General features: G+C 32.0%; 1 protein-coding gene and 1 long non-coding RNA gene across 4 annotated transcripts in view; both read left to right on the forward strand.

The window, feature by feature from the left end:
* LOC127280005 (uncharacterized) overlaps positions 1 to 23127 on the forward strand; it is a 152967-nt gene that overhangs the window by 111564 nt on the left and 18276 nt on the right. The window lies entirely within an intron of this gene.
* LOC127280007 (uncharacterized) lies at positions 13127 to 21414 on the forward strand. Of its 3 annotated transcripts, none has more exons than XR_007842763.1 (3): positions 13127 to 15164; positions 19410 to 19483; positions 21145 to 21414. It is a non-coding gene; the product is annotated as an uncharacterized LOC127280007 (long non-coding RNA). The 3 variants fall into 3 exon arrangements; XR_007842765.1 differs by lacking the exons at positions 19410 to 19483; positions 21145 to 21414 and adding exons at positions 16630 to 16724; positions 18267 to 18417; XR_007842764.1 differs by lacking the exons at positions 19410 to 19483; positions 21145 to 21414 and adding exons at positions 16630 to 16724; positions 17217 to 17367.

A 23127-nucleotide genomic window follows, 5' to 3' on the forward strand; every position in this document is an offset into this window, starting at 1 on the left:
TATTTTTTTATTAAGAAGTTTTAAAATAAAAATTGTATTCTGAAACTTCACTTTCACTTTCACTTCACTTTCACTTCACTTTTACTTTACTTCACTTCACTTCACTCATTTTTCATTTCATTTTGAATTCACTTTCACTTCACTTTTACCACACCTTCATTTCACTTCGCCCATTTCTCATTTCATTTTTAATTCACTTTTACTTCAAATAAACTTTTTTTCACCTCACTTTCATTTCACTTTCGCTACACTATCACTGTACTTTCACTTTGTAAGTGAAAGTGAAAGTAAATTGAAAATAAATTGATAGTGAAGTAAAAGTAAAGTGAAAGTGAAGTGAAATTGAAGTGAAAGTGAATGGTATTTATTACCGATAGTCGGTAAAATCAATGACAATTATTACCGACTAATGATTATCGATAGTAGGTAAAAATCGATGGTAATGATTAACGACAGTCGGTAAAATCGGTGACAATTATTATCGACGGTAGGTAAAATCGGTGACCACTATTATCGACGGTAGGTAAAGTCAGTGACCAGTATTATCGACGGTAGGTAAAGTCGGTGACCACTATTATCGACGGTAGGTAATGTCGGTGACCACTATTATCGACAATAGGTAAAATCAAGTTACAGAAAACAGCATCATAAAAAGACATTTTTTTCTACTTTAATTAAATTGTTTTCTTGTATGTTATAAACAGGATTTTCAATAAAAAAAAACTAAGTTAAAAATAACCATTACAGCAGAAGACTTGCAGTAATTTAATAAAAAGCAGTGCTCTCCTTTTTCTCAATTGATTTAAAAGATTTCATTGAACCTTTTTCTGTGTCTTGAAAAATAGAAGGGGGGGGGGAGGAGAGAACGGTCGATCTGACCAGCGAGAATCGAGTTCATTTATCAGTGAAAACGTTTTGTCTCTGTATTTCTGGGTCGTGTAGATTTCTTAAGAAAATGCTCGCGAGAAAAAGAGAAAGAGAGAAATAGTCTTGGTATTTAGAGGGGAGGGGTGGGGGGAGGTTTCGGAGGTGATATATGTGGTACAGGGTTACGAATACAGTGTGTGGGTTAACGTTGGTGGCAAGGGCAAAAGTGGTTTAGTCCCCGCATGCAATATGTATTGGCTGTACGTGCGCGATATTCTATTGGCTTTTATTGTTACGTGTCGTGGTCCAACGGAAGAAAAAGAATGAAAAAGAGAGAGAGAGAGAGAAAGACTATCCTTGAGGACCATTTTCCAACGTTCTCGACACGTACACGCGAAAAGCCATTTTTTCCCCCCTTGTGACGCGTCGTTCATATGAAGAAAAGAAAAAAAAACGCAAAAGAATAGCTAAAGATATATTATTTTCAAAAAAAAAATTCTTTTTTTTTTACTTATTCCTAAGAATAGTATATTATTACCTTCTTCTTCTTCTCTCTCTCTCTCTCTCTCTCTCTTTCTCAAAAAAGCAGCTTATGAAGAAACGTTTCTTACGTTCTCAGCTGTAAAGAAATTCATAGTATTCTTTACCCCTCCCCCTCCCATCTTGCCCCTCTTTTCTCCCAAAGAAGAAATATATGACAGTATACCTTAAGGATAATATACCTCGAAATAGAAAGGTTTGCAAAAAAAGGAGAAATTTTTTTTTTTTTCGAGATTGACTATATTTTATCGAGAAGAAAAGATACAATAGATCCATTCAGTGAATGTCCTCTAGAGCTTTGGAATTTGATTTTTTTTTTCCCGAAAGTTTTTGAATAGTTTAAGTATATATCTTTGAATAGTTTTGTGCGAGAGTCATTTAAAAATTATTCGTTATGAAAAAAAAAAAAAAAAAAAAATTGGTTGAGGTATCAAAAGCACAAAGTGTTAATATTGTTAAACCACAAAAGATATTTATAATTAATGTATACCATCATTTTTAATATTGATAAAATTTCAAACATTTAAGAAATAAAAGAATAAAATATAATATATACTTAAATTCATTTTGTAAAAAACACAGAAAATTAAAAAGGCATTAAAATAAGCTGTAACGCTTATTATTTTAAATCCAATTTTGCTTATTTTAATCCATTTTGGTATTAAAATGAGAAAAATTGGATTTAAATAATATGCGTTGCAGCTTATTTTAATACCTTTTAATTTTCTGTGAAAACAAAAAGAGATTAAATATGCATTGTTGCCTCATCAATTATGTTTGAATCACACAAAATTTTTTATTGAACTCTAAGTATTCTTTTTATAAAATTTTTTCTTCTTAAAAAAAAATAATTACAAATGACACTGTTAATTGCTATGGTTGGTATGGTAATGGTTGCTATGGAAACGGTTCCTATGGAAACGGTTACTATGGAAACGGTTTCTATAGAAACGGTTGCCGTGGTAATGATTCTTATGGAAACGGTTCCTATGGAAACGGTTGCCATGGTAATGATTGCTATGGAAACGGTTACTATGGAAACGGTTCCTATAGAAACGGTTGCCGTGGCAATGATTCTTATGGAAACGGTTACTATGGAAACGGTTGCCATGGTAATGATTGCTATGGAAACGGTTACTATGGAAACGGTTCCTATAGAAACGGTTGCCATGGTAATGATTGCTATGGAAACGGTTCCTATGGAAACGGTTACTATGGAAACGGTTACTATGGAAACGGTTGCCATGGTAATGATTGCTATGGAAACGATTACTATGGAAACGGTTACTATGGAAACGGTTCCTATAGAAACGGTTGCCATGGTAATGATTGCTATGGAAACGGTTACTATGGAAACGGTTCCTATGGAAACGGTTGCCATGATAATGATTGCTATGGAAACGGTTCCTATGGAAACGGTTACTATGGAAACGGTTCCTATAGAATCGGTTGTCATGGTAATGATTCCTATGGAAACGGTTACTATGAAAACGGTTACTATGGAAACGGTTGCCATGGAAACGGTTACTATGGAAACGGTTACTATGGAAACGGTTACTATGGAAACGGTTCCTATCGAAACGGTTGCCATGGTAATGATTGCTATGGAAACGGTTGCCATGGAAACCATACGAGTGTACGACGGACGGACGGACAGGCAGACGATTGATATGGTATCTGCTTTCATGGAAACCATACGAGTGTACGACGGACGGACGGACAGACGATTGCTATGGTATCTGTTTTCATGGGAACCATTCGAGTGTACGACGGATGGACAGACGGACGCCAAAGCGAAACTATAAGACTTTCGGCCCTTGGCCACGAAACCCTAAAAAAGAAATTAATTTTCATTAAATGTATGTGACAAAAAAATTTCACAATCAGTTGAAATGCTTGTGTGTGTGTGTGTATGTTAAATAATATGAAGGGGTTTTGTTGTATATATATACACATATATTGAACGTCCGTCGTGTCGGCGGGAAGCTTAATTGGAATTTCAGAGAGTAGTGGGCTTATTGGAGCATTCACCGCGATATGGAGATAAGCCTGTTGTTCTAATAGCTCGAAGGGCGTCGTACACGGTACCCGAGCTGCCGGCAGGCAATTGAATTAATTTTGGTAACAAGAAGGCTGCGAACCGCTAACGATAATTGCCCGGGCTCTTACCAAGAGCTACATATACACACAGGGCGTTGGAGTTCGAACATTCAAATTAAGAGAATGGCTTTTGGAGCGAGTCAAGGATTCCTCCAGTCTCGCTTCTAACCCCCTATAACCCTTTTCACTATACCATCTCTCTCTCTCTCTCTCTCGAGTGCCCAAATACCGAAACCGAGAAATTTAATCCTCACCTAATACATACCATACCTCTCTCAGCTCATTTCATTTATGTATTTCATAAAGATAATATAATGTCACTACTTATGATGAAATAACTAAAACAATTATTATTATACAAAGAAATCTTACGCTAAAATTTATTTTGTTACACATTGTTTTTTTATCCACTAATTTTAATAAAAGTAGATTTTATATTCGAACAAATTTTCATATTAGATTTTTTTTTTTATCTACTCAGGCGGATCGAAAACTGAATGTGCGACGATTTCGTTGCACATTCGTTGCACATTCATAATAAATGGAAAAACAGTTAACGTTTCCATGGCAATCGGTATTTTTTCCTTAGCAACCGTTACTAAGGATTTTTTTTCCTTAGCAACGGTTGCTAAGTATTTTTTTTTTCTTAACAACGGTAATATTTAATATTGGCTTTAATACCGATATCTTGATTTTAAAGTTAACTGTATATCTTCTCTTTGTATTTTTTTTTAATATTACACATTTTTTTTTAATTTCACTATTTTTTATTATTATAAAAATTTTATTTTTTGTTTTAATTTAAAAGAAAATTTTATTTTATTTCCTATTAGAATTTTATTTTTCATTTTTTTTTTTAAATTAAATTTCAGTGTCTAATGCATTTATTCGATTGCAACGGAGAAAGAGAGAGAGAGAGAGAATTCATTGTCCACTGAAAGTGCTAATACAGAACTGTTCTAAAGTCTGGCAAATGTTTTTATGATCCACTTTACAGCAAGTTGTCTGCTGCATTTTGGAGCAAATCGGAAGTGCAATTTTGCATCAAATTGCATCACATTATATTCCTTCATACATATATTTTTTACGTTTATGCATTGGCTTGACTCCAATTTTTTTTCTCTTTGCATCACACAATGTATTAAAAAAAAAAAAGAAAAGAAAACAGATTCGCAATATCATTAGGACTTTTCATCAAAATATAATGCCACTCGATTCAACTTGCTTTTGACTTTTATCGACACATTTTTTTTTGTTAAAAATACAAATTAATGGTTTTTCAGTAAAAAAAAAAAAAAAAAAAAATTCTTTCCTAGACTTGAAAAGAATTATTTTTCTCACTAGTGTGAAAAAGTCCATTTATTTTTACTTACATTGAAATTGTCTACATTTTCACTTACATTGGAATTAATTGTTTTTATTTACAATTTTAAATTAATTATTTACTTTTTGATATTTAGTTAGAATATATAGAATATATGTATTGCTTATTGGAATGATGGGAGACGGAGTAAAGAAGGGGGAAAGGGCGATCATAAACTCTATTCACATTGCATGTGGCCCAAAGGCAATCATGATGCCTATTTGTTTTGCTTAATGGGTTGGAAATCATACTATGACAGTAAATAGTCGACAGTATCCGATGTTTGTTGGATCAATCATATCGAATTGACTCATCTAATGCCCTATCATATCTAAATCATCTCTGTCCTTGTTGTTCGATCATTTCATTTCATATTATATTATCAAAAAAAATTTCATTATTTCTATTTTTAATTTATAATTTTAATCGTAAAAAAAATTAATTTAAATTTTGAATTCAATTTTAAAATGTTAAATTTTATACAATATGTTACTAATTATTTTTGTACATATCCATAGTAATGGCTTAAGGGAGTAAAATTGTTTGTTTTTACCCTAGGGGGACAAAAACACTTTTTTCTACCCTAGAGATAAAAATTGACTTTTCCACACTAGGGACAAAAACACTGTTTTCTACCCTAGAGATAAAAATTGACTTTTCCACACTAGGGACAAAAACACTTTTTCCTACCCTAGAGATGAAAATGAATCTTTTCACACTAGGGAGAAAAATAATCTTTCTAACTCTAGAGAAGAAAATTGACTTTTCCACACTGGGGACAAAAATATTTTTTCTAACCCTAGAGATAAAAATGGTCCTTTTCACGCTAGGGAGAAAAATAATTTTTCTAACCCTAGAATTAAAAATCGACCTACTAACTTTGGGGAGAAAAAAAATCTTTCTAACTTTAGATATAAAAAAATAATTTTGTACTTGTGACAATTTAGAAAAATTAATTTTCATATAAGTGAATAAGTAAAAAAAAAAAATGAGTAATAGAGTAAAAAAAAAAATAATTTTAGTGTAAGAAGTATAAGGAACGAAATGAGAAGAGTGGTTTGTAAAATTCTGAGAAAAAAAACGGTAGATAAGAGAATTTTTCCTCTAAGAAAAAAAAAATAAAACAAATAACTATAAAAAGATATGGAAGAAAACAAAAAATTTAAAAACGACGCCAAAAAAAATTTTTTTTTATTAAAAAAAGGTACACATCAAAAAAGATAAAATAAATTTCCTCACACAAAAAAAATTCCCATTTTAAGGGACGAGGTCAACAGTATAATTTTTAATATAAAAGAATTTTTACCCTGCTCGAAAAAAAGAAAGTTATTTTCCCTTTAGTCCAGGAGAGTATTGTTTCCTCGCCTCGGGCTCATTTGAAAAATGAATATTGAGGAATAAAATATGCGGAAACACTAAGAAAGCATGAATTCAACCTCAGTATATATATATACAACAATCGTGTGTGTGTATATATGTATATAACTATTTGCGTAATATGTCGAAGGAAACGAAGTGGAAGGCAAAACAAGGAAAAAAAGAGAAACGAAGGAAAACAAAAAACAAAAAAAAAAAAAAAAAGAAAGAAAGAAACAAGAGATGGATCTTGTGGCATACGAGTAAGGTTGTACTTCCTAAAACTTCTTCTGTATACTTTCCTCTCTTTCTCTTTTCTCTCTTTCACATACACACACGGAAACATTGAAATTCAATAACGACCTACAAGTTGGATTGCCTCGGTCGAATAAATTTCCGGTCTCACCATCAAACACACTACGCAGTTAAATTGTCAATTGAACTCCCAACGTTACTTTATATATACATATATATATATATATATATATATGCTTTCTAACAACTCGTTAAAAATTCTATTCCATTCTAACGGCATTGTCCCTTTTATTTTATTTCACGATACAAATAATTGACTTATGAAATTTACCCCTTTTTTAATTTTTAAAAAAAAGTTTTATTTCGAATTTTTTTTTTTTTCTAACGGGAAATTTATCCTATGAATCTATATTCGAGACTTCTTTCAATGAAACGAAGAAAAAAAAAAAAAAAAAAAAAAGAATCTGTGTTTCAATTTGTGAAGCCAACGCTTTATTAAAATTTTTTAATGTGCACCTTTTTTTCTAATTAAACGTGTTATAATCCAATTAAATCTTAACGTTAATCACATTTACTTAGCAAATGAGTACCTGGTTTAGTGACTCGAAGGTCGAAGACTTACCTTAAAACAGGAAGAAGAAAAAAAAAAAAATTCCCCTCTCAGTAATGAAATTCCAAGATGCTTTATAAAACATTCCCTGCAACAAAAAAAAATAGAAGAAAATTATATAAAAATATACAAAAAATATACAACAAATATACAACAAATATACAACAAATATACAAATATATATAAAACTATATAAATCAGTGAAAATTTTACTTAACACAAAATGAAAATTATTTGAAATAAATAAATATTTATTTGGCTCTGAGGATTTCGTGGCTTGTGAAAAAAAATTCTTAGCAACTGTTGCTAAGGAAAACAAATTCTAATCTAACCGTCGTTAAAGTTTTTTATTCCTTAGCAACCGTTGCTAAGGAAAGAAAAATTCTTAGCAACCGTTCCTAAGAAAAGAATAACCTTAGCAACCGTTGCTAAAGAATAAATAGCCTTAGCAACCGTTGATAAGGAATAAAAAGAATTATCAACCGTTGCTAAGGATTAAAAAACCTTAGCAACCGTTGCTAAGGATTAAAAAGTCTTAGCAACCGTTGCTAAGAAAAGAATTACCTTAGCAACCGTTGATAAGGAATAAAAATAATTAGCAACCGTTGCTAAGGAAAGAATAATCCTTAGCAACCGTTGCTAAGAAAAGAATAATCTTAGCAACCGTCGATAAGGAATAAAATGCCTTAGCAACCGTTGCTAAGGAAAAAGAATCCTTAGCAACCGTTGCTAAGGAAAGAAAAATCCTTAGCAACCGTTGCTAAGGAAAGAATAACCTTAGCAACCGTTGCTAAGGAAAGAATAACATTAGCAACCGTTGCTAAGGAAAAAGAATCCTTAGCAGCCGTTGCTAAGGAAAGAAAAATCCTTAGCAACCGTTGCTAAGAAAAGAATAACCTTAGCAACCGTCGATAAGGAATAAAAAGCCTTAGCAACCATTGCTAAGGAAAGAAAAATCCTTAGCAACCGTTGCTAAGGAAAGAATAACCTTAGCAACCGTTGCTAAGGAAAGAAAAATTCTTAGCAACCGTTTCTAAGAAAAGAATAACCTTAGCAACCGTTGCTAAGGAAAGAAAAATTCTTAGCAACCGTTGCTAAGGAAAAAGAATCCTTAGGAACCGATGCTAAGATATAAGTATAAAATTAATAAAAATAGATTTTTAAAAAATCTCTATTTTTAAATAAAAAAAAAGGAATGATAAAAGTGAAATATATTAAAAAATCATATTAAATTTACCATTATAATGTCAAATATTGCTTTTCTATAAATATCGACAAAATTTGCAGATTTATATACGACAGAGTTCACAAAAATGAACAAATAACAGATAGTAATAAATTTTAATTTTTTTTTTTTTTTGAGAATCGATAAATATATAATTTTTGCAATGGACTAAAATGTGTCGGAAGGGATAAATTTCCATGTAATTTATCAACAAGTAGAGAGAGAGAGAGAGAGAGAGAGAGAGAGAGATGGAAATCATTGGTGGTAAGCAGAATATCCTCTCAGTATACTGACAAATTGATGTGAATCGATTTCTCTCGGATTTCAGCGCCGGAATCTTCCTAACTTTGCTTTGGTGAAAACTGAAAATCTCCCTCACACATACACACACATGTATATATATATATATATATATATATTTGGTCGCAACTTTTGAAATAGGTCAGTTACATTGGGAATTTTAACTGCTCATGAATAATTCAGTGCTGGTTAGCGAGAAAAATGACAAGGGACAGAATCCCTATATATACCTGTGTGTTGTACCTTATTATTATATGAATACCTCCCGGCTTAATCAAATTAGTATTCATTAATTAAATGCCACAAGTATAACTCATTTTCCCCCTTTACATTTTAATATCATATTCTTCATATTTAATTTGTGGAAAAATTTTATAAAAAGAATTTCCATCTTTTGTAAATAGAGAATTTTTTGTTATTCACAAAAATTTATTAAAAAAAAAAAAAAAAAAGAAAAGTAGTGCATTAGGTTAGTTTAAATAAAAAGATTAAAAAAAAATAATAAATTTATATATATTTATTAATCAGAAAAATTGAAGAAAAATTATTTTTCTTAATTTTTCTTCTAGAAATTTGTTGACAATTCTAATTATCTTTAATAGATCTTAGAAACATTTAACAGTATTTAAACTGTACTGTGAATTTATCGATTAAATAACACAATTAGGGACTAACCGATAGCAATTAAACCTCGAAGAGTGAAAGCTAGTAGCGCCCCCTTACAAAAGGTCAAACTGAAATGAAGGATCGATGTTAAGAGTGTAACTCGAAACTGACATCAGACCTACCGACCCACAACAAGTAGAACAAGAACAAGACACGAGTCACAGACACAGCACTACTTTACAATTTTTTTTTTTTTTTTTTTGGTATTGTCGCATATTTTAGTCTCTGTAAAAAAAAAAAACAGAAAACAACAACTTTCCCCAAAATCCCTATACGAAAGAAAAAAAAATTCTGCGGGTGTATTATTATTATTTTTCCCCTCCCCCATTTTTTTTTTTTTTTTTTTGAGGCCATTGTCTCATCCAGATTTTCCGTCCGATTGTTCTTCCTTTCTCTTTAACCTCTTTTACTGGGAATCCACTCTCGCGCTTTTGCACTGTGTCGACACTCAGTATATACTTTTCCATTGTCCGCCGCCTTCCTACCCCCATTGAATTTTCAACATGAGAGCACGTGGCAGTACCTATTTATCTCAACCGTGATGTTTCAACACCACGAAATTTTCTTGCCACTATTTCGCTTTGTTTCTGTCCATTTTTGTCACTGTATTATTTCTCCTCTCATTCCGTTCGCGAAAATTATGTTCCATTGTGTTGTTCATTTTAATGTGACTAAGGAGCAAAAGTATATATATATATATTTTTTTTTTTACCACCCACTAGTAGAAATTAGTATTATTGGACAAATTCTAAATGTGCATTTTAACTGGTTTTAAATTTTAAATTTTTATTTAATTTCAGAATTTTGATATCAGTAGTATATGTTAGTTTTGGTCAGACAGAACGTTGAAACTATTTAGAACCTGCTTTGGATCTATACAGAAACTACTCTGAACCCATTTAGGACATATACAAAACCTACTTTCGACCTAATTAGGACATATACAGAATCTACTTTGGACCTAATTAGGACATGTACAGAGCCTACTTTGGACCTATACAATACCTACTTTGAACCTACCTTGGATCCATACAGAAACTACTTTAAACCTATTTAGGACACATACACAACCTACTTTGGACCTAGCACATATACAGAATCTACTTTGGACCTAATTAGAAAATATACAGAACCTAAATTGGACCTATTTTGGACCTATATTTGACCTACTTTAAACCTAAATTAAACCTATTTAGAACCTACTTTAGACCTACCTTGGACATATACAGAACCTACTTTGGACCTATACATAACCTACTTTGAACCTACATTTAATCTACTTAGAACCTACTTTGGTTCCATACAGAAACTACTTTAAACCTATTTAAGACACATACAGAACCTACTTTAAATCTACTTTGGACCCATACAGAAACTATTTTAAACGTATTTAGGACACATTCAGAACCTAATTTGAACCTATTTAGGACATATATAGAACCTACTTTAAACCAATTTAGGACCTATATTAGACTTAATTTAAACCTACATTGAACATGTTTAGAACCTACTTTAGACCTACTTTGGACATATACAGAATCTACTTAGGACCTATACAAAATCTACTTTAAACCTTTTTAGGACGTATACAGAACCTACTTTACCCTACTTTGGACCTATATTGAACCTACTTAAGACTTATACAGAACCTACTTTGAACCTAGTTTGTACCTACATTAGACCTATATTAAACCTACTTTGGACATATTCAGAACCTATTTTGAACCTACATAGAACATGTTTAGAACCAACTTTGTCACTACTTTTTGACCTATATTAGACCTACTTTAAACCTACATTGAACCTACATTGAACCTACTTTGAACCTACTTAGAACCTACTTTAAACCTATTTTGAACCTACTTTAGACAAGCATGGAACCTAAATTACACCTTTTATAAAGCTAAGTAGTAACAAACTAGTTGTAATCAGACAAAACGTTATAAATTCCAATAATTCAAGAATCAGTAGTACATGCCAGTTTTAGTAAGACCGAACGTTATAAAATCAGTAGTAAAGGACAATTGTAGTCCGACAGTATTTTATATAAATTCTTGTAATTAACTGTCCAGTAGTAAAACTATTTATAGTCAGACGAAATACATATATTTTAAACCGTAGATTTTTTTTCCGCATAGTTAAGGAAATAATTAAGGAGTCAGTAGTACAAAATAGTTTTTGGTCAGACAGAAATCTAATTAATTTTTATTTTCAAATAGTTAAGCCAAATTTTAGTCAGACGTTATGATGTCTATTCAGTGATGAGAATAATAAAAAATATTTGTGTTTTTTTTTTTTTTTTTAAATTAAATTTTGTAAATATTTTTAACCTTAGAAAATAAAAACAATTTTGAAGCATTGAAAAGTTTGTCAGCAGGTGCTTTGGGTGAGTCAATTACAAGACAACCAAGTTCAATGGGAAATAGAGTGTTCAGAAATGAAACTGTTTTGGACACGATGATATTGGTCCGAGAAAAGTAGTTTTCAAAATAAGTCAGTGGAAAATACAACGAATAGCAGCAATATTAAAGGGACCCAATGGTTATGGAAAGGAAAGTGGGAGAAGGAGGAGGGAGGGGGTGGAATATCAATGGAAAAGAAAACGTTGCTTCGTAATGGTGAGTCGGCACAGTATTGTGTCGACAACTTTCTTTCTCTTTCTCTCTTTCACTCGTCTCTTTTTCTGTCACAAAAGTAGTAGTAGTAGTAGCACACAATATAGCAAAAACACAACCATCCAACAAATACATTATTCAACGCGCTGCGTCTTCGTTCGCCTTCAGCATCCCGTTCGGTCAGACTCACTTAACCGAACCATGGACCCTATATACTAATACTTTCCCAAAGAAACATATGGCTCTAAACCACTATACTGAATCAAAAAAAAAAAAAAAAAAAAAAAAAGAAAGAAAGCTACCTTTACATCCAAATTAATAAATATTACATTTACTCCATCTTTTTTATCAGACAAAAAATATAATATACTGGTCAGACAAAATATGACGATGCAGGATAATGCCTTAGAATTCATTATTCTCAATTCCCTGAGGATTGAATTTTCAACTATATTTAATCGTATTTTTATAAAAACCGAATCTTTACAAAAGAGATTTTCAATATTATCCTAAAAAAAGACTTTCTATCAAAAATTATATTTAAGGAGTCTTGTAAATTTTTAAGACCATAAATTGACGGTTAAAAACTTTTTATTTTTAAAGTTTCTAAATTTAAAAGAACAATAATAATAAAAAAAAATTTAGGGGGATTTTACCTGCATTTTACCTTTACGACATTTATGTTAACATTGCTTTTACCTACCTAATATTTATCTTTTACCTAATATTTGCAATATTTCAGTTATTGCAATAAGCAATTACCTGTTAGTGTAAATGGTATTAAGAAAAAAAAAGGAAAAATTGAAAATTGAACTCGACTAGAATTTTAGAGAGAGAAAAAAAATAATGTTTAGAGTAAAAATCACTCAAGAGATCAAAGAATTTTAATAAATGACTTGAGACTATAATTTCATATATACTTATAAATATAACAAATTATCCAGAAACGAGCTGAGCTCGTCAAAAAAAAAAAAAAAAAAAAAAAAAACAACAACAAAAATAAAAAAAAATGTTAATAAGGAAGTTCCTCTTTTCACACAATTGACAAAAAAAAATCTTCTAATAGTTATTGTAAAATAAAGAATGCAAAATTTATAATTTATAAATTAAATTGCAATTTCCCAAAAAAATTGTAAATTACAATAAAAATTGCAATTTACAATTGAAAAATTGTAATTTAATAATAAAAAAATTGTAATTTACGAAAAAAATTGCAGTACAAAATTAAAAATTTACAATAAAAATCGCAATTAACAATAAATAATTAATTGTAAAAAGAAGAGAAAGATGTGAAAAAAATACAGTAATTTGTAATATACAAAAAATTATATAACTTAAAAATAATAAATATATATATATATATATATATAACTTATACAAAGAATTGTTAATTTAATTATTTTACGCTAAAAAACCCGTCCAACTAAATTTATACTTGTACTGCTGCCTAGTAATTCTACTGAGAAAATTGTTATACTGCTGAGCAATACTACTGAGAAAATTGTACTACTGCTGAGTAATACTACTGAGAAAATTGTACTACTGCTGAGTAATACTACTGAGAAAATTGTACTACTGCTGAGTAATACTACTGAAAAAAGCATGACCCAAGGTCAAGTCAAGGTCGTTCAAGGTCATTTGAAGGTCAAGTCAAGGTCATTCAAGGTCATTTGAAGGTCAAGTCAAGGTCATTCAAGGTCATTCAAGGTCGTTTGAAGGTAAAATCAAGAATGTCTGACTAAATATTTACTTGTATTACTAACAAAATTGCAAACCCGTCCAACTAAATTTTTACTTGTACTACTGCCTAGTAATTCTACTGAGAAAATTGTTCTACTGCTGAGCAATACTACTGAGAAAATTGTACTCCTGCTGAGTAATACTACTGAGAAAATTGTTCTACTGCTGAGTAATACTACTGAGAAAATTGTACTACTGCTGAGTAATACTACTGAGAAAATTGTTCTACTGCTGAGTAATACTACTGAGAAAATTGTTCTACTGCTGAGCAATACTACTGAGAAAATTATACTACTGCTGAGTAATACTACTGAGAAAATTGTACTACTGCTGAGTAATACTACTGAGAAAATTGTACTACTGCTGAGTAATACTACTGAGAAAATTGTACTACTGCTGAGTAATACTACTGAAAAAAGCATGACCCCAGGTCAAGTCAAGGTCGTTCAAGGTCATTTGAAGGTCAAGTCAAGGTCATTCAAGGTCATTCAAGGTCGTTTGAAGGTCAAATCAAGAATGTCTGACTAAATATTTACTTGTATTACTAACAAAATTGCAAACCCGTCCAACTAAATTTTTACTTGTACTACTGCCTAGTAATTCTACTGAGAAAATTGTTCTACTGCTGAGCAATACTACTGAGAAAATTGTACTACTGCTGAGTAATACTACTGAGAAAATTGTTCTACTGCTGAGTAATACTACTGATAAAATTGTACTACTGCTGAGAAATACTACTGCAAAAATTGTACTACTGCTGAGTAATACTACTGAGAAAATTGTTCTACTGCTGAGTAATACTACTGAGAAAATTGTTCTACTGCTGAGCAATACTACTGAGAAAATTGTACTACTGCTGAGTAATACTACTGAGAAAATTTGTACTACTGCTGAGTAATACTACTTAGAAAATTGTACTACTGCTCAGTAATACTACTGAAAAAAGCATGACTCAAGGTCAACTCAAGGTCGTTCAAGGTCATTTGAAGGTCAAGTCAAGGTCATTCAAGGTCATTTGAAGGTCAAGTCAAGGTCATTCAAGGTCATTCAAGGTCGTTTGAAGGTCAAATCAAGAATGTCTGACTAAATATTTACTTGTATTACTAACAAAATTGCAAACCCGTCCAACTAAATTTTTACTTGTACTACTGCCTAGTAATTCTACTGAGAAAATTGTTCTACTGCTGAGCAATACTACTGAGAAAATTGTACTACTGCTGAGTAATACTACTGAGAAAATTGTTCTACTGCTGAGTAATACTACTGATAAAATTGTACTACTGCTGAGAAATACTACTGCAAAAATTGTACTACTGCTGAGTAATACTACTGAGAAAATTGTTCTACTGCTGAGTAATACTACTGAGAAAATTGTTCTACTGCTGAGCAATACTACTGAGAAAATTGTACTACTGCTGAGTAATACTACTGAGAAAATTTGTACTACTGCTGAGTAATACTACTTAGAAAATTGTACTACTGCTCAGTAATACTACTGAAAAAAGCATGACTCAAGGTCAACTCAAGGTCGTTCAAGGTCATTTGAAGGTCAAGTCAAGGTCATTCAAGGTCATTCAAGGTCCTTTGAAGGTCAAATCAAGAATGTCTGACTAAATATTTACTTGTATTACTAACAAAATTGCAAACCCGTCCAACTAAATTTTTACTTGTACTACTGCCTAGTAATTCTACTGAGAAAATTGTTCTACTGCTGAGCAATACTACTGAGAAAATTGTACTACTGCTGAGTAATACTACTGAGAAAATTGTTCTACTGCTGAGCAATACTACTGAGAAAATTGTACTACTGCTGAGTAATACTACTGAGAAAATTTGTACTACTGCTGAGTAATACTACTTAGAAAATTGTACTACTGCTCAGTAATACTACTGAAAAAAGCATGACTCAAGGTCAACTCAAGGTCGTTCAAGGTCATTTGAAGGTCAAGTCAAGGTCATTCAAGGTCATTTGAAGGTCAAGTCAAGGTCATTCAAGGTCATTCAAGGTCCTTTGACGGTCAAATCAAGAATGTCTGACTAAATATTTACTTGTATTACTAACAAAATTGCAAACCCGTCCAACTTAATTTTTACTTGTACTACTGCCTAGTAATTCTACTGAGAAAATTGTTCTACTGCTGAGCAATACTACTGAGAAAATTGTACTACTGCTGAGTAATACTACTGAGAAAATTGTTCTACTACTGAGAAAATTGTACTACTGCTGAGTAATACTACTGAGAAAATTGTTCTACTGCTGAGTAATACTACTGATAAAATTGTACTACTGCTGAGAAATACTACTGCAAAAATTGTACTACTGCTGAGTAATACTACTTAGAAAATTGTACTACTGCTCAGTAATACTACTGAAAAAAGCATGACTCAAGGTCAAGTCAAGGTCGTTCAAGGTCATTTGAAGGTCAAGTCAAGGTCATTCAAGGTCATTTGAAGGTCAAGTCAAGGTCATTCAAGGTCATTCAAGGTCCTTTGAAGGTCAAATCAAGAATGTCTGACTAAATATTTACTTGTATTACTAACAAAATTGCAAACCCGTCCAACTAAATTTTTACTTGTACTACTGCCTTGTAATTCTACTGAGAAAATTGTTCTACTGCTGAGCAATACTACTGAGAAATTTGTACTACTGCTGAGTAATACTACTGAGAAAATTGTTCTACTGCTGAGTAATACTACTGAGAAAATTGTTCTACTGCTGAGTAATACTACTGAGAAAATTGTTCTACTGCTGAGCAATACTACTGAGAAAATTGTACTACTGCTGAGTAATACTACTGAGAAAATTGTACTACTGCTGAGAAATACTACTGCAAAAATTGTTCTACTGCTGAGTAATACTACTGAGAAAATTGTTCTACTGCTCAGCAATACTACTGAGAAAATTGTACTACTGCTGAGTAATACTACTGATAAAATTGTACTACTGCTGAGTAATACTACTGAGAAAAGCATGACTCAAGGTCAAGTCAAGGTCGTTCAAGGTCATTTGAAGGTCAAGTCAAGGTCATTCAAGGTCATTTGAAGGTCAAGTCAAGGTCATTCAAGGTCATTCAAGGTCGTTTGAAGGTCAAATCAAGAATGTCTGACTAAATATTTACTTGTATTACTAACAAAATTGCAAACCCGTCAAACTAAATTTTTACTTGTACTACTGCCTAGTGATTCTACTGAGAAAATTGTTCCACTGCTGAGCAATACTACTGAGAAATTTGTACTACTGCTGAGTAATACTACTGAGAAAATTGTTCTACTGCTGAGTAATACTACTGAGAAAATTGTTCTACTGCTGAGCAATACTACTGAGAAAATTGTACTACTGCTGAGTAATACTACTGAGAAAATTGTACTACTGCTGAGAAATACTACTGCAAAAATTGTACTACTGCTGAGTAATACTACTGAGAAAATTGTTCTACTGCTGAGTAATACTACTGAGAAAAGCATGACTCAAGGTCAAGTCAAGGTCGTTCAAGGTCATTTGAAGGTCAAGTCAAGGTCATTCAAGGTCATTTGAAGGTCAAGTCAAGGTCATTCAAGGTCATTCAAGGTCCTTTGAAGGTCAAATCAAGAATGTCTGACTAAATATTTACTTGTATTACTAACAAAATTGCAAACCCGTCCAACTAAATTTTTACTTGTACTACTGCCTAGTGATTCTACTGAGAAAATTGTTCTACTGCTGAGCAATACTACTGAGAAATTTGTACTACTGCTGAGTAATACTACTGAAAAAATTGTTCTACTGCTGAGTAATACTACTGAGAAAATTGTTCTACTGCTGAGCAATACTACTGAGAAAATTGTACTACTGCTGAGTAATACTACTGAGAAAATTGTACTACTGCTGAGAAATACTACTGCAAAAATTGTACTACTGCTGAGTAATACTACTGAGAAAATTGTTCTACTGCTGAGTAATACTACTGAGAAAATTGTACTACTGCTGAGTAATACTACTGATAAAATTGTACTACTGCTGAGTAATACTACTGAGAAAAGCATGACTCAAGGTCAAGTCAAGGTCGTTCAAGGTCATTTGAAGGTCAAGTCAAGGTCATTCAAGGTCATTTGAAGGTCAAGTCAAGGTCATTCAAGGTCATTCAAGGTCGTTTGAAGGTCAAATCAAGAATGTCTGACTAAATATTTACTTGTATTACTAACAAAATTGCAAACCCGTCCAACTAAATTTTTACTTGTACTACTGCCTAGTGATTCTACTGAGAAAATTGTTCCACTGCTGAGCAATACTACTGAGAAATTTGTACTACTGCTGAGTAATACTACTGAGAAAATTGTTCTACTGCTGAGTAATACTACTGAGAAAATTGTTCTACTGCTGAGCAATACTACTGAGAAAATTGTACTACTGCTGAGTAATACTACTGAGAAAATTGTACTACTGCTGAGAAATACTACTGCAAAAATTGTACTACTGCTGAGTAATACTACTGAGAAAATTGTTCTACTGCTGAGTAATACTACTGAGAAAAGCATGACTCAAGGTCAAGTCAAGGTCGTTCAAGGTCATTTGAAGGTCAAGTCAAGGTCATTCAAGGTCATTTGAAGGTCAAGTCAAGGTCATTCAAGGTCATTCAAGGTCCTTTGAAGGTCAAATCAAGAATGTCTGACTAAATATTTACTTGTATTACTAACAAAATTGCAAACCCGTCCAACTAAATTTTTACTTGTACTACTGCCTAGTGATTCTACTGAGAAAATTGTTCTACTGCTGAGCAATACTACTGAGAAATTTGTACTACTGCTGAGTAATACTACTGAAAAAATTGTTCTACTGCTGAGTAATACTACTGAGAAAATTGTTCTACTGCTGAGCAATACTACTGAGAAAATTGTACTACTGCTGAGTAATACTACTGAGAAAATTGTACTACTGCTGAGAAATACTACTGCAAAAATTGTACTACTGCTGAGTAATACTACTGAGAAAATTGTTCTACTGCTGAGTAATACTACTGAGAAAATTGTACTACTGCTGAGTAATACTACTGAGAAAATTGTACTACTGCTGAGTAATACTACTGAGAAAATTGTACTACTGCTGAGTAATACTACTGATAATATTGTACTACTGCTGAGTAATACTACTGAGAAAAGCATGACTCAAGGTCAAGTCAAGGTCGTTCAAGGTCATTTGAAGGTCAAGTCAAGGTCATTCAAGGTCATTTGAAGGTCAAGTCAAGGTCATTCAAGGTCGTTTGAAGGTCAAATCAAGAATGTCTGACTAAATATTTACTTGTATTACTAACAAAATTGCAAACCCGTCCAACTAAATTTTTACTTGTACTACTGCCTAGTGATTCTACTGAGAAAATTGTTCTACTGCTGAGCAATACTACTGAGAAATTTGTACTACTGCTGAGTAATACTACTGAGAAAATTGTTCTACTGCTGAGTAATACTACTGAGAAAATTGTTCTACTGCTGAGCAATACTACTGAGAAAATTGTACTACTGCTGAGTAATACTACTGAGAAAATTGTACTACTGCTGAGAAATACTACTGCAAAAATTGTACTACTGCTGAGTAATACTACTGAGAAAATTGTTCTACTGCTGAGTAATACTACTGAGAAAATTGTACTACTGCTGAGTAATACTACTGAGAAAATTGTACTACTGCTGAGTAATACTACTGAGAAAATTGTACTACTGCTGAGTAATACTACTGATAATATTGTACTACTGCTGAGTAATACTACTGAGAAAAGCATGACTCAAGGTCAAGTCAAGGTCGTTCAAGGTCATTTGAAGGTCAAGTCAAGGTCATTCAAGGTCATTTGAAGGTCAAGTCAAGGTCATTCAAGGTCATTCAAGGTCGTTTGAAGGTCAAATCAAGAATGTCTGACTAAATATTTACTTGTATTACTAACAAAATAGCAAACCCGTCCAACTAAATTTTTACTTGTACTACTGCCTAGTGATTCTACTGAGAAAATTGTTCTACTGCTGAGCAATACTACTGAGAAATTTGTACTACTGCTGAGTAATACTACTGAGAAAATTGTTCTACTGCTGAGTAATACTACTGAGAAAATTGTTCTACTGCTGAGCAATACTACTGAGAAAATTGTACTACTGCTGAGTAATACTACTGAGAAAATTGTACTACTGCTGAGAAAATTGTACTACTGCTGAGAAATACTACTGCAAAAATTGTACTACTGCTGAGTAATACTACTGAGAAAATTGTTCTACTGCTGAGTAATACTACTGAGAAAATTGTACTACTGCTGAGTAATACTACTGAGAAAATTGTACTACTGCTGAGTAATACTACTGAGAAAATTGTACTACTGCTGAGTAATACTACTGATAATATTGTACTACTGCTGAGTAATACTACTGAGAAAAGCATGACTCAAGGTCAAGTCAAGGTCGTTCAAGGTCATTTGAAGGTCAAGTCAAGGTCATTCAAGGTCATTTGAAGGTCAAGTCAAGGTCATTCAAGGTCATTCAAGGTCGTTTGAAGGTCAAATCAAGAATGTCTGACTAAATATTTACTTGTATTACTAACAAAATTGCAAACCCGTCCAACTAAATTTTTACTTGTACTACTGCCTAGTGATTCTACTGAGAAAATTGTTCTACTGCTGAGCAATACTACTGAGAAATTTGTACTACTGCTGAGTAATACTACTGAGAAAATTGTTCTACTGCTGAGTAATACTACTGAGAAAATTGTTCTACTGCTGAGCAATACTACTGAGAAAATTGTACTACTGCTGAGTAATACTACTGAGAAAATTGTACTACTGCTGAGAAATACTACTGCAAAAATTGTACTACTGCTGAGTAATACTACTGAGAAAATTGTTCTACTGCTGAGTAATACTACTGAGAAAATTGTACTACTGCTGAGTAATACTACTGAGAAAATTGTACTACTGCTGAGTAATACTACTGAGAAAATTGTACTACTGCTGAGTAATACTACTGATAATATTGTACTACTGCTGAGTAATACTACTGAGAAAAGCATGACTCAAGGTCAAGTCAAGGTCGTTCAAGGTCATTTGAAGGTCAAGTCAAGGTCATTCAAGGTCATTTGAAGGTCAAGTCAAGGTCAGTCAAGGTCATTCAAGGTCGTTTGAAGGTCAAATCAAGAATGTCTGACTAAATATTTACTTGTATTACTAACAAAATTGCAAACCCGTCCAACTAAATTTTTACTTGTACTACTGCCTAGTGATTCTACTGAGAAAATTGTTCTACTGCTGAGCAATACTACTGAGAAATTTGTACTACTGCTGAGTAATACTACTGAGAAAATTGTTCTACTGCTGAGTAATACTACTGAGAAAATTGTTCTACTGCTGAGCAATACTACTGATAATATTGTACTACTGCTGAGTAATACTACTGAGAAAAGCATGACTCAAGGTCAAGTCAAGGTCGTTCAAGGTCATTTGAAGGTCAAGTCAAGGTCATTCAAGGTCATTTGAAGGTCAAGTCAAGGTCAGTCAAGGTCATTCAAGGTCGTTTGAAGGTCAAATCAAGAATGTCTGACTAAATATTTACTTGTATTACTAACAAAATTGCAAACCCGTCCAACTAAATTTTTACTTGTACTACTGCCTAGTGATTCTACTGAGAAAATTGTTCTACTGCTGAGCAATACTACTGAGAAATTTGTACTACTGCTGAGTAATACTACTGAGAAAATTGTTCTACTGCTGAGTAATACTACTGAGAAAATTGTTCTACTGCTGAGCAATACTACTGAGAAAATTGTACTACTGCTGAGTAAATAATGATGATATTAGTGGTTCCCGACGTTACCTACCGTTGGTAACAATTACCATTGATTTTATCTACTACAGGTATTAATTACAATTGATTTTATCTACTGTCGGTAATACCTACACTTGGTATCAATTAAAACTTCTTTTTGTCGATGATAATCGACATTGAATTTTATTTTTTTTAAAACAGAATTAAAATTATAAATTAAAAATTTAAATTGAAGAAATAATTTGTTTTCATGTTGTCATTTAAAAAAAAAAAAATAATAATAGTAATGCTGAAAATGGAACTTGGCGTTAATGGTTGAACTAATTAAAAATATTCTCTTTTATTCAAAAGCCACTTAATATTTCAGTAGTTATATCCACTAATGGTTTGAGACTAAAGCTAAAACGAGAAAATGGAAGATATTTTCGATCGAATAAAAAATGAGGGAATGAATAAAGAGGGTCATTTAGTGGAGTTATAAATAGGAGGGGAAAAAAAGGTTAGAGAATAATATCGTATATTATATGTAAAGAGGGATAAGATGAAAAAAAAAATAGGAAAAAAAAATAGTCGAACAACAGAAGGTGGTGAGACAAGCCTCAATCAACAGTGCATACATTCAATTCTCTCTCACACACTCTCTGGGGATTGTCAAACTTGAACATTGAATCTGACAGTTTGTAATGACTTCAGTTCACTGGATCTTGATGCACTGTCGTGTAAGCGCAAAATCTGATTAGTGAGATCGTCAGTCGGATGAATTTCAACGTGCTTCGTATATATATATGGAGGGGGGGGGGTGCCAGTGAATATTGAATACTGTATTCCATTTTTAATGAGTCTTTATACACACTTCTCATCATGTATTGGTGCAATAAATCGAATAACGCGAAACTCTCATTTTCTATTCAACCGATTTCGTTGAAAAGTGCATTTTTCAATATTACGCTTATTCAACACTTTTTTTTCTCTTCATATTAAAGAATTTTTTTTTTTTTTTTACTTTATCAATTTCACTTGTTTTATATTGAACAAATTGCTTGAAAGCAAGTTTTTTTTTATATTATTTTATTCTCCTTAATTGCGCCTTTGATTTTCACTTATTTATTTGATATAGAAAAAAATTATTCTGTTTTTTTTTTTGAATGGCAGTTGAAAAAAGTTTTTTTTTTGAAGAATTTGCCACGTAACGTTCTTAAGCAGTAGAGCAAGTTGATTTTAAATTAAATTAAAAAGATTGACTCACAGTCCTTGAATATTAAACGTACATCATTTGAGTTACGGTGAAGAGACGTTATACTGTGCATCAAACTCCTAACTTTGGGAATTTTACTTAACTTTGAAATTAGTCAAAGAAGATGAAGTTTCCGGTACGGTACTTTTCGTGCTCACCGTCATTATATCGCCTCCTCACACGTAATGCGAACGTCAATTTACAAAATTTTACTTTACAAATGCTAATCTTCATTTCCAACTTGATTATTCATCACACGAGAAATTTATATTTTTTATTCCTCTTAAATTTTGTTATAATTTTATTTCAAATTTAAAAAAAAATTCATTTTACATATCTTTTTTATTTTTTTAATTATTATCGATGGCAATTATTACCAACGGTAAGTAAAAATCGATGGTAATTATTAACGACTGCAGATAAAATGGATGGTAATTATTATTGACTGTAAGTATAATCGGTGGGTATTATTACCAACTATAA

This window comes from Leptopilina boulardi, unplaced genomic scaffold (genome assembly GCF_019393585.1).
Source record: "Leptopilina boulardi isolate dan_hultmark-lab unplaced genomic scaffold, ZJU_Lbou_2.1 LbouV2_229, whole genome shotgun sequence".
Lineage (NCBI taxonomy): Eukaryota > Metazoa > Arthropoda > Insecta > Hymenoptera > Figitidae > Leptopilina > Leptopilina boulardi.